At 37.2% G+C, this 18,408-nt stretch overlaps 1 long non-coding RNA gene across 1 annotated transcript; it reads left to right on the forward strand.

Annotated features, from left to right (window-relative positions):
* Positions 1 to 1,069: 1,069 nt before the first annotated feature.
* LOC310642880 lies at positions 1,070 to 17,347 on the forward strand. Its single transcript, XR_014492979.1, has 5 exons — positions 1,070 to 1,119; positions 2,890 to 2,965; positions 4,489 to 4,562; positions 7,074 to 7,273; positions 17,243 to 17,347. It is a non-coding gene; the product is annotated as an uncharacterized lncRNA (long non-coding RNA).
* Positions 17,348 to 18,408: the final 1,061 nt, after the last annotated feature.

Consider the following 18,408-nt stretch of genomic DNA (forward strand, 5'->3'; position numbering starts at 1 on the left):
TCAGCAAAGTTCATGGTTTATTGCTTGCAGGATCTGAACTAGAGAACAGGGCTGCAGATGCAGCAATTTACACCCTGGCCCCTAGGCGGCGGCCAATAGGTTTGAAGCAACCTATTGCCACCTAGGGGCGACCAATAGCAGCACTGTCTGAGATGCTCCCTGCTCCAGCAGCCTGCCAGCCGTTACCATGTGGTGTTAACAAGCAAGCTCAATAGATTACATCTTCTATCTAGCAACAGTCCCCAGTAGCTAATCTGCAGACTCAAATCAACTATGTATACTTGGACTTTCCAGGAAATGGACTTGGCACAAAGAGGATATATACAGATTTTACCTAAAGCACACTTTAGGCTTTTTGTCAGATATTTATCTTCTATAAATACAGGGGCCTTGGTTGCTTACAAAACATACTGCATTGGTGTGTTCCATCAATGGCCTAATTTCTCCTAGAGAACTTGAGAGCAGTTATTTCAACAGCTGAGTGATGGGGATTTCCATACCTGATATCTAGCTCCATTGACATAATAAATGAAAACAGTATTTGGATTTAATACAAGTTAGCTTTCTTGTCATACACTGGTATTGTTATCACATGTATCATTTAATTTAACTGAGATGTACTACTATTAAACATTTTCCATTCTCTACCATGAGAAATATAGCTATTCAAATGGCAAAAGATGCATTCATTTCTTATTCGATCCACAGTAATTGTACTTTTATTTTGTTTGGATATCTCCTACTGAGCCTGTTTTACTTCTTTTTAACTTGCTTCTGAGTTATTATTTTGTTCCTTAATTGTTTCTACTTGAAGAAACTCAAAGGAAAAATTATGATGACTAATAGATTTGCAAATGATCAATGCTTAACCACCCTTATAAATTGCTTTGGCAAAATTAGCAGAACGAACAGCTGTTGGCATGCATTTATTGCAGTAAGAAACATAAATAAATTTGAAAACATTGTTCACATGAAATTCAGCTATATTTGTAGTGAAAATTAGAGATAAATTAGGTTCAAGAAAGAGATTGAACATAGGAACAGAAAAGCTAAAGAGGAAGATGAAGTAAGAAAAACTTGGTGTTTTATTATATTATGTTACCTTCATTACTTCTCATGGTAAGATAGAACAGCAACTGCTACTTTATGTTAGCAATATAACATTACCATGATGTTTCTGTATTTTGATTATTCGTTCCTACATGAGAAAAATACATGAAAAAGAAAATTATTATTAATTAGAGATCTATGTGATGTAGAGGCATGTCTTTCATCTCAGTTTTAACCACTAATTGAAAACAGTCTGTTACAAGCAGCTTTTATTTGTTCATAGAGCAGCATGAACAGACCTTTTAGACTGCATTGACTTCATAGATAGTTCCTTGCCTTTCTCATTGCATACTGATTTTGTTGTCCTGCTTTTACATAGACATTTCTATCAAACTATTCAAGGTTTGCATTTTAAAATGGATTTTCCTTGCTTTGAATTCTTCAGATCTTTTGGGACTTCCCTCATATTTTTTAGCTCTTAAATGGATAGACATTCTGGGAGTTATAGTCCTAATATACCTACAGAATTCCTGGGGAAGATAGGGTTAAAATGAAGCTTAAGATGGGACTGGCCAAACTTTATCACATTAAAATCTTGATCACATAGTAACTTTATTAACCACAAAAATAGGCTTGGGAGAGCTGGATATTGTGCACCACCAGCCTGGAACCAAAGATCCATGATATAAGAAAGAAGAAAAGAAATAGCTCCATATACAATATTAGTTATTTCATAATCCTGTATAGTTAAATTAGATAATTAATAATCAAATGAGATGGTAGCCATAGAAGAAATTGGTTGTACATACAGGAATACAAATGGCAGGGCCCTTGCTATCTACTCTAGTGGAATACTACCATAGAATTTATTAGATTTATATCAACTTTTTCTTCAGAAACTCAAAATGCTCTACACAGTGTTTCTTTCTTCCACTTCCCTCCCTCATGGAAGTAGCTAGGAGGACAATTGTCCAAACTGCGTAATATTTCAACTATTGGATCGAATGGCCATAATCTAAATTAAAAGAAAAAGAAAATACAAGATTTTTGAGGGCCTAGGAATCTTTTGGTCATAAGATGGCATTTGTTCTTCAGATCAAATGAGAGGTATCATACTCCATACACATGTGTAGCAAGAAAATTTAAATATAAAACTTAAGTTCGAGGTAGTGGTGGTTAATTTTTAATCTACCGGTATATTGTCTACCAACACAACTGTAGAAAAAAAATATGTAATTTCTAACACATTGAAATTGATGTGGGAATTCTCAAACTGGTTAAGACTTCCTGAGGGCAAAGGATTTTTTTACTCTTGTGTAAAGGTAAAGGTTCCCCTGCACATGCGTGCTAGTCGTTTCCAACTCTAAGGGCCAGTGCTCATCTCTGTTTCAAAGCTGAAGAGCCAGCGTTTGTCTGAGGATGTCTCCGTGGTCATGTGGCCGGCATGACTAGACGCCAAAGGCGCACGGAACGCTGTTACCTTCCCACCATAGTGGTCCCTATTTTTCTACTTGCATTTTTACATGCTTTCAAACTGCTAGGTTGGCAGAAGCTGGGACAAGTAACAGGGACTAAATAGGCACTTTAACCATCTGCCATAATGAAAGTATTTTATATTAGTTTTCAAGGCCCACAATTTTGTATTCTCTTGGGGTAACACGTCATAATCTCATAAAGAAATTAGGATAGAAATCTAAGAAAACTTGGAGAAAACAAGAGCTGATGGATAGCTAGGTTTTTAAAAAAAGAAAAAATAGTATAGAAAGATAGCAATAGCAATAGCACTTAGACTTTATATCGCTTCACATTGCTTTACAGCCCTCTTTAAATGGTTTATAGAATTAGCATATTGCTCCCAACAATCTGGTTCCTCTTTTTACCAACCTCGGAAGGATGGAAGACTGAGTCAACTGTTGTTCCTTAGTAGCTGGTGCTTAACCATGTTGCCTTAGATTCTGGAGATTAGATATAGCCAGTGCTTTTTTTGTAAAAAAAAAGGTGCCAGAACTCACATCTTGTTAATCTTTTATTTAAAAAATTATATATTCAGTTCTTAGCAGGACCAGTGGTTGAGAAGTAATTAGTATTTTGTTTTTCATTTTTAAATTCGGGGTCACACTTTTACACTAAAAATTTTAAAAAAGATTTTCAATTCACCACTATTTTTTTGAAATAAATTGTTTATCTTTCGCACTTAGTCAATCACTGTACACACACCCACACACGTCAGTTGTGTAATGAAACATAACGGTCGCCGCCTGCAGTAAGCATTCAGCGTGCGACCACAGGACCAATCACAAGCTGAGCAGTGCCACAAGCCGAGCAGCGCCATCACAAGCAATGCGGACAAAGTATGCATGCTTTGGACTCGACACACAAGCAGCCCGCATGCACCATTTTAATAATTTTGCCACCGACCTGCTATGCTCGACAGGGCAATTTGAGTCCACGTGGACCAAATATCAAATTTTCAAACTTTTAAAACTTGAAAATCTATAAAAAAAAAGAGGTGCCAGAACTCCGTTCCAGTGCGTTCTTTGACAAAAAAAAGCACTGGATATAGCCATTGAGACAAATACTGTAGCTATGTTGCTGAAACTCTTCAAACTATCTAAATGGAGTATCTTGCTCCATCTGATGGTAGCCAGTTTCACTGTGTTATGAAAAGAAATGCCTCATCAGGATCTAATATTGTGAGAGAGGAAGAAGGCTGGATTACGTATAACTGTATTACATATAACCCTTCTTGGCAGTCTCCTAAATTAGAAAGTCCTAAATTTGTAGCTTTCGGACAGACTAATTTTGATTACCCTTTTAGAACTTTGTCCAACTCCACAATACCCTTTGTGAGATATGCCAAACAGAATTATGGGCAATAATCTTTAGTGTGATCACGGAACTCCTCTGAAGCTATGACTAAATTTACAGTTTTATTTTCATTCCTTTTACTGTTGATGGATAGCAGTCAAATATCAATTTTGTATATAGAAGCTACTAAATAGGGTTGACATTTCACTGAAGCATCATAACTCTTGATCCTTTCTTGATTATATATGATGATCAAGAAAGGATCAAGAGTTACGATGCTTCAGTGAAATGTATATGTTTAGGCCTTATTATTGTATACTGTATATAAAATTTGGCTCTTTTGCTTGAATGTGCATCACTTTGTATTTGCTTCCATGGCATTGCATTTACTAAAATTTTAAATTCATGACTGGGAAAATCCTTTTTAAATTGTTTGCAATAATGAACTCTTGTCTTAGCATCCTTTTAAAAGATCTGCTTAAGTATGATACCTGAATGATACTCAATTTTGCATTTTTAAGCAAACTAGGTCTGACGTAATCTTACCTGATAGGTCAGAAACAATCTCTCTCTCTCTTTCTCTTCCTCCCTCCCTCCACTGGGATTTATTTACCACTCCAATCTAGAAAGATTCAAATTTCAAAGTGCAAGAGAACACTACTGAAGAAGTTATAAAGCACATCAATAACATGAAGATAATGATGGTAACTAATGGCCATTTCCCCAGGGCCTGCTAAGTGAATATGATGTTGCTAATTACTTACTCATAGCTACTGATGTGTTCCTGCTATTTTAACATTCTTGTAAGTTTGTCTTTAGAATTAATAATCTATAACTGGATTTAAGATAACTGCAAGCAGTTTTAAAAGCAATTGGCAGAGTTAAGCAAGTATCTTTATTTAAGAAGATGTACTAGTTATTCTTAATCAGTAGTCTTCAAAATAGCTAGGGCAGTGATGGCGAACCTTTTAGAGACCGAGTGCCCAAATTGCAACTCACTTATGTATCGTCGGGTGCCGTGTGGGCGTGGCCCATTGGGTGGGCGTGGCCCATTGGGTGGGTGTGGCCCATTGGGTGGGCGTGGCTGTAGTGGTAACGGCAGATGGTGGGACTAAAAAGTTCAATCAATTCCAACTTTGCAAGATCTTTTTTGTTCCTGCAAGAAGTTGAAATTGATTGATTGAATCTTTTTTTTTTGCCCATGGCGGCAGAGGTCTAAAGCGAAAAGGTTTTATAAAAACCAGCTGAAGGGCTAGGACTGGGCCGATGGGGTGCGTGCCCACAGAGAGGGCTCTGTATACCACTTGTGGCATGCGTGCCATAGGTTCGCCGCCACGGAGCTAGGGAAAACTTGTTAGAGCAATATTTGTCCTACTGTCCAATTAAAAATGATGTGATTAGAAATACTTGATCTGGATGCGCAATCAGTTGATAAGAGTTTTTGATTCTTACTTGTCTAACAAACACCAAATAAAAAGCTCATCCTTAAATAAGGTCTCTGAAATATGACAATCAGCTTGTAATTTGTCAGTAATAGAAATAAGTGCAAAGATCTTTTTAGCCAAAGATGGATAGCTTGGTCCCCTAAATTCCTGCCTGGGGAACTCTGTGCCTTAATTCTGGCATCATTTTGCTCATTCTGAAGTATTGCTGGTTGGTGAGTCTCAGTAAATAGCCACACAGTTAATTTGGCAAGCTTGAAAGTCTGCTAAATGTCTATGTGCAAAGACAGAGGCTTCAGTTTAGACAACGAATGGAACAAAAAAGAAATGTTAAGCAATCAGAAATGCAAAAGTATCTCTTCCCATATATAGATTTGTAAATGTGAAAATATTATAAATCCCACTAATGTTCTGTTTGTGCCCACCTCCTCCCAAAAAACAGCTAAGTACCTTCTTTGTGCAACTTTACACTGTTGAAGGTTAAGCATAACTACTAATTTGTACTTCTATATACGTCCCCTTGGTGGTGCTATTAACCAAGCTTTCCATTTTTTGTCTTTTAGCCTGAAATTCTGATTAAAATTACCAAATGGCAGTATGCCATAGTTGTTCTAACATATAATCATTGCAAAGCATGATCAGGCTTCTAAATGCTAAAAGACTGCATTAAATTTGAAAGATTGCAGTAAAATAAACCAGCTCTGCTTCAGAATGGTGCATGTTGCGTATACATCTCTGTCTCTGTGAGATTGGTTTTTCTCCTTCAAATGTTTTCTTTAAGTAACTTTTCAGATTCTGTACTAGAAAACTGAAGCAATTATATCAAAGAGACACAAAATGCTAATAATGGTATATGCAATCTTTAGCTGGGCTATAATTTAATATAATGATACCATTCAATATTACTTGGTTCCCTTCTGGCCAATTTATTGGAAATATTCAGCCTTTTTATTATCCAGAATATAAGTCTTCATGGTAGGATTTAAAGAAAATGAATGATGATGCTGACTACCAGAGGGCCATCTGATCTGAACAATAATGTTTTATTGTTAAAATAAAATGCTTCTTAGTACCTTAAAGATTAATAGTTTTATTAAGATGTAGGATATCACTGGCTAAAGCCTACATCCCAGATATATTAACTGTGCTTCTCTCTCTCTCTCTCTCTCTCTCTCTCTCTCTCTGTGTGTGTGTGTGTGTGTGTGTGTGTGTTTGTGTGTTTGTGTGTGTGTATGTATATGTGTATGTTACATATACCTTAACCGGGCTACAAAAACCCAGATGAGCACCAGATGGTAGCAAACAGTTTCTGTATTTTAATGTTTTCTTTAGGGTTTAAAACTTTCTGTATTTCATGGCTGCTTGGGAAAAGTATCTTTACAGAGGGCCCCCTGTTTGAGTAAAAGAAGGTTATTTTTAACAATTAAAGAATAGTTTGGATTCAGAGGAGAAGGAGGAAATTTTGAGGCTGAATACCTAAAAAACATGGCTAGAAAACCTGGACATTCGCAGACAGATATACAGCTGAAATCAGAATCTTTTCCATCTAATGGATGGAGACCTAATCCCAAGATAGTGATGATGCTGTTGTGCAGAAGTCCAGGAAGTTGAATGGCACAAGTCTGAATATGCAAATCTGGTTTTTTTTTGGACCAGCTATGGTTAGTCATGTGCCAGGTAATCTTAGATTGGACTTGTTTGAGCATTAACAGCCATACCTCTGACTGAACAAACAACTAAAAGTTTATAACCTTTTTGTCATCCTGTGCTCAGAAACCCAGACTTGGTGAGAACCACACAGTTGTTGATTAACCATCTGCTGAACATGCTTTAAGCCTGACTCCTGATCATGACTACGTCTGCAGCTGTTGCTTGGCTTCCTCTCTCATTTATTCCTTGTGCTGATTATCATGCTTAAACCTGGGACTATCTGATTATTGCTCTTCACTTTCCCCAGAATAGAACATAATCAGGTATGGCCTTAGAGTTAATGTGTGGCTGCCTTCCAATTAGTCCTTTGGTTAATCACTACTGTACTTAATAATATCAGCACTAACATTAAAAGTTTTATTAGCAGGGTTGTGCTTATTGTCAGAGCTATACAAGGCTTTAGATTGGAAAGAGATGTTTTAAGATATCCAGGAATATGAACAAAGAACCTATCTGCCACTCATTAAAGCAGCCATGTGTGTATCAGGCTTGTATATCTGTTTGATCTGGAAACAGATGTAAATGCTTTAATCCAGGGGTGTCAAAGTGCCGGCCCACGGGCTGGACACATCACGAGGAAACCATGCCCACCCCATTGCTAGCAATGGGGAAAAAGTTCCAATATATTACGCGACATCATGTGACATTGCGAGTTTAACATGTCTGCTTTAATGGGATTGCAGACAGAACTGTATTAATTCTCCTTGGCTTTCTGGATCACCTCTTCCCAATCATATCCAAAACAACAAACAATCCAAATAGTAGCTCATATTGTGCTGCAGTTTATTTCCCTGCTTCATATATGCCTGACTGCAAGGTTTAGGTTTAGGTTTAGGTTTTATTTGATTTGTATACCGCCCTTCTCCCTAGGGACTCAGGGCGGTTCACAGGGCATATATAAATAACGATACAAAAGTTAAAAGGAGATTAAACCAGTGCCCAGTTAAAAAACAATAATACAATACTAAAAACAACAATTTAAAAACCCATAATCCCCCATCAGGCCAGACCAGCTAATTCAAATAAGTGGGTCTTCAGGCCGCGACGGAAGGTTCGGAGGTCTGATGTCATCTGGAGCTCCACCGGCAGTTGGTTCCATAATGCCGGAGCGCCCACAGAGAAGGCCCTCCCCCTGGGGGCCACCAGTCGGCATTCCCTGACCAGAGGCACCCTGAGGAGGCCCTCTCTGTGGGAACGCACAGGGCGGAGGGGAGTTGACGCCGGCAGCAGATAATATGAAATCAAGAGAGGTAACTTATCTTAGGTTGGTGTTTCACAATTTGTTGTCCAACTGTATTAGGGCTACATCTACAATTTCCAGCTAGTATGTCCACCAGTGATTGGACATTCTGGACACTGGTCAAAACCTCTAAAGTGGGAGGGGGGCATATTTCCTTTAACAATTTGTTTAACAAAAATGTTTTAATCATTTTTTTAAAAAAATATTTTCAACTCAAAACTTGGCTTGGCTTGAAAATGGCAAGGTTCATACAGTCTTATGTCTTTAATCAACATTTTATTTCCACTGTATGTTACTTGAAAATTAAATTAGTAAGCCCTTATGGATATAATTGCATCAAATACCATCAAATTTTGTTATTTTATAATTAAATAAAGTTTTACTGTTAAAATAAACAAGCCTGCCTAATATGCTGTATAGCTTAGCCTTCAGGGCTATTATCTAAATTCATCAAAAAGAATGTCATCATAAAAAATTCCTGTCCCTGAGGCTTTAGAATAAAAAGAGGAAATTGTGAGTGAGAAAAAAAATTAATGGAGCTTCATCAGCATCAGAATAAACTCAAAAATAGATACGACAAGTTGGATTTGAATAAACTTGTCAGTTGCTACGATAGAGACAGAGATCTATTACTTCTCTGTTATGCTGCTGCTAACTTAATTTATAGCAATTTATTCTATAAAAGTAGATTGTAACTATGTTGTCTTGGAACAGGAAGAAAAGAAATCACCTTGCTGTTCTGAAAATAAAAATGGTAATGTGTATAATAGATTTCTGATAAAGTAATTTGAACAGAAAACTAATATTCAAGCTAAATGTATTTTAGTGAACCTCATCACATCCCAACAACTCTAGATGCATTTATAGATAGAAAGATAATTGAGTCACATGATCTATAAAACGTCTGTTGTGGGGGAGAGGATATGATTTTGCCTATAATAGCATATTCTGGAGAATATCTAAGAAAACAGAAGCACTAGCTCACAGCCTGATATTAATTTTATCTCCCATATAAACTACTGTTGCACTTACAATATAACTTTTATGCCTTTCTGAGATGTATATAAAAGTTAGGAAAAAAATCTAGGTATCGTGCAAAGCTGGAGCTACAAGATCCCAAGTCTGAAAATAGATCACCAAACAAGTTTCTGCAAGGAATTTAATTGACTTCATTCAACATTTTAGAGGTCTTTTCACATGTTTCATTTTGAAGAAGCAACTAAGATTTTTTTAAAAGGCATGCATAAAGCATAACCAATGTTCAGAATAAATTTCTAATTGTATAGGTACATTTACAGTGATTGAGTGAACAGTCAGTGACTAACCTGATTTTTCTATCCTGGAAAAATGAAATGTTCCTTGCACTTAATTTGACTTGTTTTAAAACATTCATTTCAACAAAATTACATATCACTGTGCTATAGTGTCCAGTATTTTTGTAGAAGTCATGCTAATACTACTTCAGGCTAAAGAATTCCATTTTATACTTGCAAAATTAACATTCTTCAAGATGTTGTCTTCCCTCCCTTGCTCAAAGTCAACAAGTTAGGAGCATCCAATATAAGGCTACTGTATGGTAGGATCGGATAGTAACAACATTCGTAGAGCTGTTTCTCCTTTGTCTATCTTGTAACATCAAGTACAGAACTGTAAAATACAATTCGTAATATGATGTTATCATACACTTGTATTTCTTCACTACTCTCTTCCATCGTTAAAGCTGATAAAGGGACGCAATGGAATTCAATGTGATGACTGCATTCCATGTATTGTGTTACTTTGACATTACTGGGACGAATGGAGCAAGAAATCCAGCACAGGGCTTCTTGTGTTATTTAACTATCAACCCTATTAATTTATATTTTCAGAAGCATTCCACAATACCATTATCTTAGGAGCATAATGGTGTGTTATACTGGCAAGGGTACATCACCAGTATCAGTACTCATTTATAAATGTATTGTGCTATGCATTGAAAAGGGACGCGGTGGCTCAGTGGGTTAGGACGCTGAGCTTGTCGATCAGAAGGTCGGCAGTTTGGCGGGTTGAATCCCGAGTGCTGCGTAGCAGAGTGAGTGCCTGTTACTCGTCCCAGCTTCTGCCAACTTAGCAGTTTGAAAGCACGCAAAAATGCAAGTAGAAAAATAGGGACCACTACGGTGGGAAGGTAACAGCGTTCTGTGTGCCTTTGGCGTGTAGTCCTGCCGGCCACATGACCACGGAGATGTCCTTGGACAAGTGCTGGCTCTTCGGCTTGAAACGGAGATGAGCACCGGCCCCTAGAGTCGGAAACGACTAGCACGCATGTGCGGGGAACCTTTTATGCATTGAAATCAAATGATAGAGAAAAGGATTGTGGTTTCATCCTACTGATGTGTTACATGTAGGGATAATTTATATATAATTATATTCATTCTCTTGTGAGCATTTGAAGAGGTAATTTCTCTTCACCTGCACAATCAGATTTTTACTGGAAAAATAGAGGGAGATGGGGGAGGGAAAGAATAAGAGCTTCCTTTTGAGGACTAGAGATGGCTTTCTGATGGGCTTCCTGAAAACAATCTGCAGGTCTATAAGTAATATTTATTAGACTATGCCACCCACCCATCCATCCATCCATCTTCCATCCATCCATCCATCCATCCATCCATCCATCCATCTCCATATAATGCAAATAATTATATAATATTATGCAGCAACATACGTACAGTTTCATGTGAATATGTGTGAATAGTTGTATGTAAAAGAATAAGTATATGAGGCTCAAAACAGGTCATGGAGGCAGAAGGGTTGGCTTAAGAAGATTGCAGTTTGTGCAACCTGTGGAAAAATATCAGAATGTGGTGTCTGAAGAAGACCTTAGAAGTTCTGATTCTCAAAATAAAAGCTGGTTTCAGAAGAGCTGTCAGGTGCAAAAGACATATGAAAAGTCAATTAACCTATTTTTTTGCTAAAAGCCTATGAACAGAAATTTTCTCAACAGTCAGCATCTGGTTAGAATTAAAGAGTCAACAGCATTCAAGGGAGATTGGACTTTGCTTGTAGCTACATAGAATTGCTAGACTCATCCCCCTTTTCATTCTACCCCCATGGTCTGCTATTCCTTCTTCCATAAGAGCAGATGATTCCCACGTAAAGTGGATAAGGTAATAGCATTCCAGTGAAACAATATCAAGAAGTCTGAGAAAAATGCCAGATGTAGATCCTCTGCAAATGCAAGATTTCTCATTTGCTCTAAAAGTTTTTGCATAACAGTGTTGGGATAGAATGACTGCTGATAATCAGTTACGGTTTTTTGCTAAAGCTATCCAGGCTTTATAAAGTTCATGGTAATTGAAAGAGGGTCACATAGAGTTTCATAAACAATTCTGCATATTCTCATGGGCAGGTCAAAAATATCAGCCATACATGTGCAGTCACAAAAACATGTACCAAAACAACCCCATCATTAAAGAGTGGTAATGAAGCTGGAGGTCACAGCAATGGCAGAGTCTTAAGACTCTAGCTATCTCTTTGTGCTGAAGGTGAGATCTTTCTGTACCTTGTGGCCAGTCCTGATCTATAAGCTCTATTGCTGGGAGATTTTGTTTTGTCCATACTTAAGTAAGATTCAATCAGGATCTGTATAAGAAATTTAATTTTGTCCTTCACCTAACAAAAATCAGCCCAGATATAAGTTTAACAAGCAAACAAAATCACTCTTCAATGCCATATCTTTTGAAAAGAATACTGGAAATGTAGTCTAAAGAAGACAAACTTAACCTTGATTAAAATTGGGAAGCCTGTAAAACATTGGCACTTGAATCGTATTTCTTTACAGGTCATAAATGTGTCATGTCATTCACTTCTGCTTTAAAACATTAGTACAGTACCTTACTCATTTATTAAGGGCTTATATCTGGATTTTTGTCCCCTCAGAGTACACTAGTACAAACAAGATAAAATGTCCTGCTTGATTGTGCATTGTGGATTTTTTCCTTTTCTTTTTGTGCTTTCAAGTCAGTTTTTATATTCCTGGTGACTGTCTTGGCAAGTTCCTGAAATTTTCTTTGCAAGGTTTTTTCAGAAGTGGCTTTCCACTGTGGATACATCTTCTAAATTTATAGGATGAGTTTCAAGGACTGCAGCTTCATTGTTTCTTCATTGTTCCTGCTTGCACTAGTCTTGTCCTAGAAAATAGTGGCTAATATTGCTTCTTGTTTCTTAGCTGAAGGACTAGTGCTTTAATTCTCTCAGGGTGAGATTTTTCCACTGAAATCAATAGCCAAATTTCCTATGGTTTCAGAAAGAGATTAGGCTTTGGAAAATGATCTTTGAGTGAGGCTATAAAAGGAGAAGAGAAAAGTATAGGAAACAATTAAACCACCAATCCATAGCAGGATTGGTGCCAAATTGATGAGTTACTTAACCTCAAAAGCAATGATTTGATGACCTCAGAAGTTTCTTTTAATTATTCTTATTGCCTTTGCAATAAAGGTATTGCTAGAAAACCTATAAAATTAACCACCTTCTGAAAGTAAAGTTTTGCTGGAATGACATCTTAAAGGCAAGGTATTCCATAATTTAATACTATTCCACAAATATATTTTTGTTGTTTTATTGATTTGCAACCTAGTTGCTTTACATTGACAACGTGGCTGATTTTGAAAAATAATTTTGTGGGGCAAAGTACATATGAAGAATCAATCTGTTTTGCAGGAAATGTTTGATCTTTTAAAGTGCTTTAACCATCTTAGAACTGTTCACCCTTGTAGTCTAACAGTTCTTTATCTTACACAAATTCAGCCTGCCTTTTCTGGTGACCTTCCTCAAGCTTCTTTATGACTTTTACCTACCCTCCTTTTGCTGAAAAACTGAAAAGCAAGCTATACTATGCAATGGGTCAGTTTCCTTATCTGGTTCTATTTTGGGATGAGGAAGAAGGATTTATTTCTTTAATACATTCATGTGTAGTGCCTTTTAATCTTTTAGGAGACATTCAGCTTCTTTATATTCAGCAGAGACCTGTTTCAAAATATTTGTTTATTTATTAAGTTATTTATAGGCAATTTGGGATTTTAAAAATATCCTCTCCCACTCTTCCCACCAGCCTCTCACAGAAAAGACAAGATGAAAACAGTATTGTGGAAATTTTGTTAGCTTGTCGATGCATATGGGGAACATTGGGAAGAACAGATAGTCCTCAATTCCTACCACAGTTGGGAATGGAATCTTGATAGTTGAGTGAAATGAACATTAAGCAAGATGCCCACAAGGGCAGATCTGACCACAAGGGCAGATCCTTCAGTTGGTGACAGAAATGCTCACCTTCTGATGATTTCAGCTCCGTTCTTGCAGCCTATTGAAAGATTTCAGCTGCCTGTTGTCCCCTCCATAGGCCAAACTTCCCTGCCATCTTCCCCATTGACTTACTGAGGAAGCTGGAAGAGAAGATTGCACATGGTGATCACATGTTCGTGGAGAACTTGGCAACTGGTTGTAAATACAAGTTAGTTGGCAAACACCCAAAATGTAGTCCACCACAGTGTCTGTGCGTAGGCATGATGTACTACGACAGAAATGCACCCTTGAGGCTGCTGTAACTTTGAAAGGTTGATAAATTACTGTTCATAACTTGAAGACCACCTGTATTTTTAGGGAAAATAGAAGAAAGAATAATTTTGTATGTTTAATTTACCCCTTTAATGATAGCTTTTTAGTAACCTAGCAAACCATAGCATGGAATAGAATGTCAAGTGAACAGAGTCAAGTGGGGCATGACTCTGATTTATTTTGTCTCATGATGTAGGATGCTTAACTTGATCACTTCACCTTTTTTGTTCCTCTTTCACCCCTCTCCAAGTGGTCACAGAGATTACTAGCTCGTGAAACACTGGTCTTTATTCAGTTTTTACTGCCACATAAAAAGGAAATAGTCTACAAAACCTCTGCCTAAAACTAAGAGGAGAATGAATTTGCTCAGATGGTAGGATGGGGAGTTACCCCTCATTATTTCTGTTATTACACAACCTCAGTCCCAAAGCTTGATTTATTTTATTCATGAATATGAATCTCATTTCAAGTCTAGTTTTTTTCTCCAAGAACTCAAACAACAGACATGGGTGGTCCTATCCTTCACTAAATCCTCTCAGTATCTCAGCTTCTCTGGTGGCAAAGATGGGTGAAGTGAGGAATCCGTGAGGCTTAACATTCTGAAAACCTAAGAATTTCCTCCCATGTAGTCTTTTGAAGCTCTACACTTCATTCATGTATTTTAGCAAATTGTTATCTGTATTACAGAGACAAAGACTCTGTAATATCATCACAATTGTGTATTCCTTAAGCAGTGTCACATATTACAGAAGTTGAGTATTCTGTGTTAAACAGATATATCCAGAAACTAATAAACATGAACAGAAGGGTGATACTGGCTTTTCATTTTTGCTCCTGAATAGCTGATATTTAAACGTGGCTGATGATTCTTGAGTTGCAAAGCCAACAAAATTAGTAACCATTGTTAACTCAGTCTACTACATATCCAGTCTATTTTTAAAGTTATCTAAATCTCAGATCATTCCCACCCCTGATGGAAGCCAATTCTATAGTTTGCATTGTGCAAAGAAGGAAAGAAGCCAGGCTAACAGGACAAAATCATGTAGGGAAAGAACAAGCAACATAAACTAAACAGCTGCTTTGGACTAATGGCAGCTTTTATATGGTTAAGATATTTTTTATGATGGACTATTGCATTGTGATATATGCTTTGGGGATAACCACAACATATAGCTGTGAACTTTTAACACTGCAAGGAAAATCAATGGGAAACACTGTTATGGGGCATTTTTGAGCATTTATGGTGGACTTTGACTGCTGCTTTTGTTTATTATATTTGCCAGAATTCTGGAGAAATGTTAATTATGACTCTGCCTTCTTGTCTAGGTTCTTATCATATGACAAACTCCTAAAAATTCACCTTGAATTGTAGATGAATAGAAAGAATATGAAAATCAAATTCAAACTTTTTAATTTGAGTCAAATATTGCTTAATATTCCCCTACCCTATCTCCACTGAGTTATTTTTGCATTGTTATTTAAAACCAAAACACGCTTAGACTAAAACCCACAATTGTTATCTTTTAAAGTGGACTGTATCAAGGGGTCTGAAAGAAGAGATTGACATAACACTTTAATTCATGGATGAGGCATTTTCTCTGTTCACTCATGAATGAAAAAATGAGCAGATGGTGAGCTGTTCAGTGGTGCAAATCTCTATTAAACACAGATGTAAAGATTAATGCAATAGAAACAAGAATATGTAGAAGAGAACAATTTCTGTTTTAAATAACTGACTTAAGGTTTAAATGAATAGTTACCCATGGCAATGTAAAATTGGATTTGGCAAGTAATAAATGAAGAAGTGAGGAACAATCTTCTGTTGCTTCCATATGTAGGAGACTTCATTACTATTCATATATTATTTATCATACAGTTGTCCATTATCTTTTTCAATTCCCTGTAAGTTGATTGCATTCTATTATCTTTAAGACTATTTTTGTATCTTTCTGTACCCTTTTTTAAAAGCCAAAGTGCTGAAAATATTTGTAACTGCACTAAGCACATTTGGAGTGTTAGAGGCCAAGCTGGATAAATATGCAGGACTTTGAATGTGAATTTTTTTCAACATCCTGATTAATATATTCTTATACCAGCCTTCCTCTAAACTGGCACCCACCAATTGTGTTAGGTCTTCAACTCCCAGAATTCCTCAGCTATGCTGACGAAGTATACCTGAGATTGTTGATCCTTCCTTCCTTCCTTCCTTCCTTCCTTCCTTCCTTCCTTCCTTCCTTCCTTCCTTCCTCCCTCCCTCCCTCCCTCCCTCCCCCTCCCCCCCCCTCCTCCTCCTCCTCCTCCTCCTCCTCCTTTAGAAAATATGGTATTGTTTGGAGTGCACTTCTGTATTTTGTCTACATGATCTCTGCCATATCCCCCAGCCTTCATAATTGCTACACCGTTCCCCAAAATTTTAAAATGGATTAATTTCAGTGATGTATTAGTGCTCTGTATGTATATTTGTATTTTTAAAGTAGTTATAAAATAGGACACCAGATTATAAATAGATGCATGAGTCACATTATTTTATTTCACATTTTCACAAATGTGGCACTCTTCAGATGTCTTGAGATCCCAGTTGCCAGCAATCCAATACAAGAAAACAATACCATGTACTTAGGAAATTCTGGGAACTATAGTCTCAATCCATCTGAAGGACATTAAATTGGGGAAGACTGTTATAGTACATGACATGCTGAGAGTGCTGCCTTTCACTTCACCCTGTGTCCATCCTCCATATCTCCCAGTGATGTGTTGATGAGCTAATTTTAGACAAGGGTTTAATGATTTTTTCAAAAGGTACCAGATTGTGTTCAGAGATAGCTCAAGTCCCAGGGCTGTAGACCTCTTTACCTGTGACCTATTACCTAAGCAACTTGAAAAATCACTAAAACTCTGTCCAAGGTCTTGCCTGCAGTCCTTGGCCCTGTCCCATGTCAGGGAGAGCAACTACTTATTTTAACTGTTGGCAGGTGATATTCAGTGGAAGAGAAAATGAAGCCAAGAGAATCCATCAATTGCTTTTCTTAAGTTCTGCATCAAAACAGTAAGGACAGCACCAGTTGCCAAAACCTTGTTATTGAGGCAGAACAGATGCTGGCGTTTGAGATGGTGGAATTTATATTGGCATACGTTTCTTAAACACTAAAGGATAGCACATTAACATGGATGATGGTGGTGACCCAAAGCTCTTCTACATTTCCCCAGTTTTCCTTATAAATTATTGATTTTTTTTCACTGCCACTAATTCAAGGGGGTCAAGAACTGAAGCAGATTATGTCATCTTCTGACCAATTGTCATAAAAAAGCAAGACTCTAACCATGTTTATTCCATGGTAATCAGACTTAATTCAATGACACTCTTTGTATTTAACCCTAGTATTTATCTTTTCAGTTTCAGACTGAAAGAGCTGCATGATGCATTTCAGTAGATATACAGCCAAAGAGGAATTACTGAACATTTGAAAAAAACCCAAGATCTTAACAATAAAATTATAATATTAAAATTGGAGATTTCCATAATGGTATACACACACACACACACACACACACACACACGGGATGCAGTGGCTCAGTGGGTTAGGACGCTTGTCGATCAGAAGGTTGGCAGTTTGGCGGGTCGAATCCCGAGTGCTGCGTAACAGAGTGAGCGCCTGTTACTCGTCCCAGCTTCTGCCAACCTAGCAGTTCGAAAGCATGTAAAAATGCAAGTAAAAAAATAGGGACCATTATGGTGGGAAGGTAACAGCGTTCTGTGTGCCTTTGGCATCTAGTCATGCCGGCCACATGACCACAGAGACATCCGTGGATGAGCGCTGGCTCTTCAGCTTTGAAACGGAGATGAGCACCGGCCCCTGGAGTTGGAAATGACTAGCACTAACTGAAATAGTCTATGAAGAAAATGGTTATTCTACAGAACATCACAATTTGTCAATAGTGTGTACATTATACATATTATAGCATTAAACATTTAATATGAGAAATGTTGAAGCATTTCATATTAAAAACTCCCTGAGAAATATTAAATGTGCTTATAGAAATGCATAAACTAGCCATTCTGTAGTTAGAAAATGCTGAGTGCCTGATTAATATATCAAGATCAAATCTGTGTAAAAAACATTGCATTTCCCTAATACACAACCCTGCTTCATTCATATAATTGAGTATTATTCATATAATTGAGCCTTGAATATTACAGAGCTCCCTCTCTGTTACTTAAATATAGAAAAATATCTGGCACTTTTATGTGAAATTTGTCTTAATATGCAACTTACCAGTGAGGGATTAACTGATTATGTGCATCTGGTCCATTGCCACAAAGAGGAGAAACATAATTAGAAAGTTTAATGGAAAGAACTGGCTCTGAAAAGGTACCGTAACTTAGAGCAGAGTCTTTGCTTTGCATGAAGAAAGTCTCAGGTTCAAATCTAAGGGTAGAAAACACTTTTGTCTGAAAATCCTGCAATGCCTCAGAAAATATCGTGAGCTGCCCAGATTCCTTGAGGATACAGGTAATTCTTGACTTAAACCATTCATTTAGTGACAGTTCAAATGACTTATGGCCAT

The sequence above is a fragment of the Vipera ursinii genome, assembly GCF_947247035.1.
Source record: "Vipera ursinii genome assembly, chromosome: 6".
Lineage (NCBI taxonomy): Eukaryota > Metazoa > Chordata > Lepidosauria > Squamata > Viperidae > Vipera > Vipera ursinii.